At 46.9% G+C, this 6,000-nt stretch overlaps 1 long non-coding RNA gene across 1 annotated transcript in view; it reads right to left on the bottom strand.

Moving 5' to 3' along the window:
- LOC311604781 overlaps positions 1-5,719 on the bottom strand; it is a 34,369-nt gene extending 28,650 nt beyond the window's left edge. Inside the window, exon 1 of the long non-coding RNA XR_014781675.1 lies at positions 5,190-5,719. This is a non-coding gene — a long non-coding RNA (uncharacterized lncRNA). The remainder of the gene's footprint in view (positions 1-5,189) is intronic.
- Positions 5,720-6,000: the final 281 nt, after the last annotated feature.

The following is a 6,000-nucleotide window of genomic DNA, read 5'->3' on the forward strand; positions in this document are numbered from 1 at the left end:
AAGGTGGTTGGCCGAGAAATGTGTCATTGCCAGTGAGAAGGAGTAAGCAAGATCTGTCACGAATCTCTGTGGAAGTCACTGTAGACAGTGTAGACATCCAACAGTGAGCAGAAGAGGAGAGAGAGCTGCATTTGGGGGGGGGGGCAGGGAGAGGAGACACAGGAGAGGAGGCTCGGGGTCTAACCTGGGCAGTGTGAGGCAGGCATACTGTGGTCAAACTGAGAAAGACCAACTGGGGACTGTATGTTAACATTCCTGAAAATTGTAGGGGGGGGGGCAGGTAGGGGGGTGAGGGAGCCGGGACCCAGCAATCCTCCCTAATATTCATCCCTTCAAAATCTAATGCCAAGTTCTACTGTTGTCTCATTTTGTAGGGAAAGAAACGGACACTCGCAGGAGCCAGTTAACTCTTCCAGTACCTGTGGCACGATATTTGATCCCATTGAGATTGTAAATGATAAAAACCTGTTTCTTGTGTGGCTCTCAACCCCAGCACACACCTTTAATCCAAAGCTTTCTGTACACAGGATTAGATAAAGTTAATCCTAAATCAAGAGGTGGAGCAAGAAACCAGCTGACAAAGATGAAACAGAAAGGAGGGACATGTGAGGTGGGTATTTAAGACAGCTGGGACGAGGGGGAGGAGGAGGGCCTTTTCCTTCTGGGACTCAAGCAGAGTAGAAGCAACTTTTTCCTCAGGGATGTCTGCTGAGTAGGAAGGCCAGCTGGATGCGTTCTCTGACTCTCTGAGCTAGCAGATTTTCACCCCAATATCTGGCTCCTGGTTCTTCATTAGTAAGAAGCAAATGGCTCGGACTTTTATTTAAAACAACAGGTACCACACAGCAAAATTTGCTGAGGAGCAGGCAGTCTGTTTAATCAGAGCTGCATTCTGGCTTCTGGGTCTTAGTCATGCAAAGAAAGCAGCCAATTGAAAGTAATATGGGGAGTGGGGTGGGCGGGAGAGGGAGTAGGGAGACACAGAGAAAAATACTCTGGAAAAATCGCAGTCATTTGCTGAGTGGGAAATACTGCAGCGTCAGTGTCAGTGTCTGCGGCAGCCATAGCAACTTGTCCTTGGCTGGCATTCTGCAGGGTGGTGTGAAGTGAGTGTAGCTCCTGCCTAGAGGAACACGTTTATAATCTCAGCACTCCCATGGCACAGGGGATCTGAAGTTCTACATGGAGAGTTGGAAACCAGCCAGCCGGGACTACGTAAAGCTCTGCTTCAGAGAGAGAGAGAGAGAGAGAGAGAGAGAGAGAGAGGGAGGGAGGGAGAGAGAGAAGGGAGGGAGGGAGGAAAGAAAGAAGGAAAGAAAGAAAGAAAAAGAAACCAGGGGCTGTCAAGATGGGTCAGCAGGCCAAGGTGCTTGTGGCCAAAACTAAGTATATGAGTTCTATTACTGGAACCCAAATGATGGATGGAGAGAACCAACTCCCTAAGTAGTCCTCTGGCCCCCACACACTTGCTGTGTGGTACATATGTGCTCACATTCACACATATACCCTGATATAAACACTATCAATCAATCAATCAATAAATAAAGTAAATTTAATAGATGGCTTTTTTGTTTTGTTTTGTTTTGTTTTGTTTTTAAAACCAACTAGGTGCAGCTATGGGAGGAGAGTCCCTGCCTTTTCTGTCCTTTGGAGACAGTGAACCAGAGAAAGATGCTAACATCTGTTGGAGACTGGACACTCACCCATTACAAGTTAGTTAACTCATCCTTGAGCACCAGGCCCTGTTTCTCTCTGCTCTGGATATGAGTAAACACTGCGGCTGCCTGCAGGCCAGTGTGAACCCAGTACAGCCACCCCCCCGAGGATAACATAAATAATCAAAGGCAACCAAATTCCCCCAAGGAGTTCTCTGGTTCTTTCTTTGATGTCTCAAAACAATGCTCTGGGGCTTTGTAGCAGGGAATTTGCTTAAGGATGACAATTTTAAAAATCAAGAGGTATGGTGGCATGCTCCTTTAATCCCAGCACTGAGGAAGCAGAGGCAGGTGGATCTCTGTGAGTTAGAATCTACACAGTGAGTTCCAGGGCAGCCAGAGTTGCACAAATAAGACTCTGCCTTAAAAAAAGAAAAAGAAAAAGAAAAAAAAAAGTCTAGCAAAATATCAGGATCTTAAGAAATTTCATATGAGGACATTCATTTATGGGAGCCAAACTTCAACAACTAGTTCAGACACTCAACTATCATGAGAATGAGGGGTCCACTTAACAATTAAGTTGCAACCCCCCCCCCCAAGCTCAAGCCCTAAGTTGCAGAGGGTAGAAGTGAGACTTGACTCCTATCTGACTCCCGTACGTGCTCTGTGGCACATGCACTACTTCCAAAACAAATGCAATTTTTAAAAAAAAAAAACCGGTTTGTGCAGGGCAGTAGGCTCATGGGGGCTGAAGAGTTAGGGGCATTTGCAGCTCTTCCAGAGGACCCTGGGTCAGGTCCCAGTGTTCACATGGCAGCTCAAGAGCATCCCAGCCCCCAGGGATCTGGTGCTCTCCTCTGGTAGCAGGCAGGCACATGGTACACATATGTGTATAAGGCGCGTGTGTATGAGGCCAACACATACATAAACTCAAAATACCTTTTCAAAAACAACATACTTGTATTAAAATGCTATAATGAAGCTACATTACTTTGTGTTAGCTTTAAAAAGTTTTTTTTTTTTAAGCAGAAAAGAATTAACGTGTGCTTCATTAATGAAGTGCTTGTAAAAACGAGCTTACCAGTTTAGGACATGACCTCCAAAGCCCCAGAAAGGGTTCCAATTCTCTCTCATTTTCTATTTTCTGTGTTAACCGCAGAAAACCACAACTCCTCAGCTGAAAGAAGTTTGCTCTGTGAAGGTTTCCACATGGCACTTTGTTAGAGGGCGTTGGTGCTATGCTGCCATCTGCTGTGTTGTGTCAAAATCAGGTTCAATATCACCCACGTCGGTGGTGGCTCCCGAAGAGTGAGAATCACATACGAGAAGCCTGTGTGGCTTTGCTTTGTGAGGCTTGAGCGCAGAAGAAACACATATGCAGTCGTATGCTTCAATATACATGAGGAGTAAGGGGGGAGGCTTATGTGTGGTTTTCAAAATATGATAAATTTGAAGAACCAAAAAAAAAAAAAAAAAAAAAAAAGCAAAGTAACGTAACAAGACTTATGCCTTCACCATCTTTACAGAACAGTGAACGTCCATGGACTCTTCCTGGACTTTTCTCTCTGGTCTTATTGTCACCATTCCCATGCCAAACATTTTCCCCTCCTGGACATCACATCTGTCGCCGATGTTTGTAGCACCAAAACCACGCTGTCTCAATACTACAGGCGTATGGGGGGGTGAGGCTAACCAGTCCTTTGATGGTGTTTTCCTTCCACATGCCATTGGCCAGTCTTCAAACACGACGGACCTCAAACTTCCTAATGCTGTGACCCTCGAATACAGTTCTCCATGGTGTGGTGACCGCCACTTAAGATTATTTTCATTGCTATTTCATAACTGTAATTTTGCTACTGTTACGAATTGCAATGTAAATATTTGTGTTTTCCAGTGGTCTTGGGTGACCCCTGTGAAAGGGTGGTTTGACCCTCCTCCCGCCTCACCCCAAGGAGTTGCAACCCACAGGTTGAGAACCACTGTGCATCTGCCAGGTTTTTTACGGCTTCTGGTGGAGGACAGTAACAGCTGCTGCCGTCCTGTTCATGGTGGTTGGTTTGGGGGCCAGGATCTCAGTGTACAGCTAGGCTAGCTTTGAACTAGAAATCCTCCTGCTTCAGCTCAAGGGCTGAGATTACAGGCATGAGCTACCATGCTTCAGCGGGGGTGGGGGAGGTGGGGGAGGTAGGGGCATTGGGAGGTGGTTAACAGGCGCCATATGGGGCCAAGCGAGTTGGCACACACCTTTAATCCCAGCACTCTGGGAGGCAGAGGCAGGTAGACCACTGTGAGTTCAAGGCAACCTGGCCTATAAAGTGAGTCCAGGCCAGCCAGTACTATTACACAGAGAAACCCTGTCTCAAAAAAACAAAACAAATCATACACAAAAAATTTTTTTACCCAAAACAAGGGCGATATATGAGCCTGCTTTTCCCTCAGATCACATTATGTCTGAGCCACCCCAGAAGATTCTTTCCACACGTGGGGAAGGTCTTCCACTCTCCATTAATCCTTTCAGGAACTACAGATCAGCTCAAAACAGTGCTGCTGTCTGTGGTGTGTGTGTGTGTGTGTGTGTGTGTGTGTGTGTGTGTGTGTGTGTGTGTGTGTGTGTACCAATGAGTTTTATTAGGGATGTTTACAGGAATGTGGGTGAGAGGCTACTGCCGTTGGAGCAGAAATGACTCAAAGACAGCTGCGTCATAAAAGCTCACCCCAACATGGATCACAGCTCACCAAAGCTGGAGCAGACTGCACATGCTGCAGGGAGCTCAAAGCTTTCAGAGTCCTTTCTAGGTAACTAGTAGGTGTAAGCCTCTTTAAGGCAGCTCATCTGGTCTTTGTTGCATCTATGCTGTTCACTGGGCCTCTGCTTCTTCCAGGCTGCTTGTGTGGTCTGTGATGCTTCCGGGGCTTATCTGAGATACTTCTTTGGAGCTTGGCATTTCTGAGAGTTGACTCTCAGCAGTCTACTTTCTATATACTTTTGGTCGGGGTAGGGGAGAGGTCAGTTTCGGGGACTTCCTGAAGTGATTTTGAATTGTTTACTTCCTATCTTTATTGAAGAATAAAGTTTTTCTTCCCCTTAGAGCATTCTGTCATTTTACATATTTGTAAACATCTCACCTTAAAATCCCCTGCTGTTTTACTTCACTTTTAAAAACTTTTTATGGGGCCAGGCACAGTGGTGCACACCTTTAATACCAGCACTCTGGGAGGCAGAGGCAGGCAGATCACTGTGAGTTCCAGGCCAGCCTGGTCTACAAAAGGAGTTCAGGACAGTCAAGTCTACACAGAGAAACCTTGTGTCAAAGAAAAAAAAAAACTTTTTATAATCTTTTTGTGAATTTCATATCACGTACCTCAACCACACTCATCTCCCCATCCTTTCGTTTCCACCCTTCCCCCTTGCAACCTCCCACCCAAAAGAAAATAAAAAACAAAAACAAAAAATAAAAACATCTTCTCATAGAAGCTATAGTGTGTGATAGTTTGTCCCACAGTATATTCGTTTGTCCATGCATCTTTACTTACAAGTGTTCATTGCAATTGGGCTGGTTCGAGGCCTCTGGCTTCGGCTACACTCTCAATACTGGATCCTCACTGGGACTCCTCCTGGATGTCCTGTTGTTGTCCTGTGTCATGGAGGTCCTCAGCATTGGATCTGCAGAACCACCCCCTTCACATGCTCCAGCAGATCATCGATGGAGTAGATGTCGGGGTGGGCCAACCCAAAGTCCTGGATCTGGACCTGAGAAGTGGCTGAGTTGGTCAGCCTGCCGGCTCTCCCCAATGCACACCACCAAGGCCAGATCTCCAGCACAGGCCAGGTCAGCTCACTCAGTCCTGCAGCTGACAAGAGGCAAGGCCAGCTCTCCTGCTCTCATGGCCTCAAGCAGCTCACCGGTGCCTGCCCACTACAGCAGTGCGCACTCTACTCCTGCTGCCCAGGCCAGGTGAGGTGTGGGGCCAGTCTCCTGAGAGTGCTTTAGCCTTGAGAGGCAGACCCATTTGTATCTTAACTGCCTCCCAAAGGCCCATCCTCTGGTAGCTTTGCTGTAAGCCTGTAGTGCTATTAGGGGCTGCTGGAAGTTATGGCTTTGGATGGGGGTGGTCCTCAAAGGGGATGATGGGAGCTTGGCCCCGCCTCTTCATCTCCCATTGCTGTCTTCTTGCTTAGAGAGCCTAACCTTTAAAGCTATCCTGATGCTGGCTATAGTTTGCCGTTGCTGTTTGTATGTGTGTGCACAGTCTAACAACGTGAGGCAGTTCCCCTCTCTGAGGGATTTTAAGTGGTAGAAAATATAAAGAGACTTGCATTTTGAAAACCCTGCTGGCCTCAGAG

This window comes from Acomys minous (assembly GCF_964271855.1).
Source record: "Acomys minous genome assembly, chromosome: 9".
NCBI lineage: Eukaryota > Metazoa > Chordata > Mammalia > Rodentia > Muridae > Acomys > Acomys minous.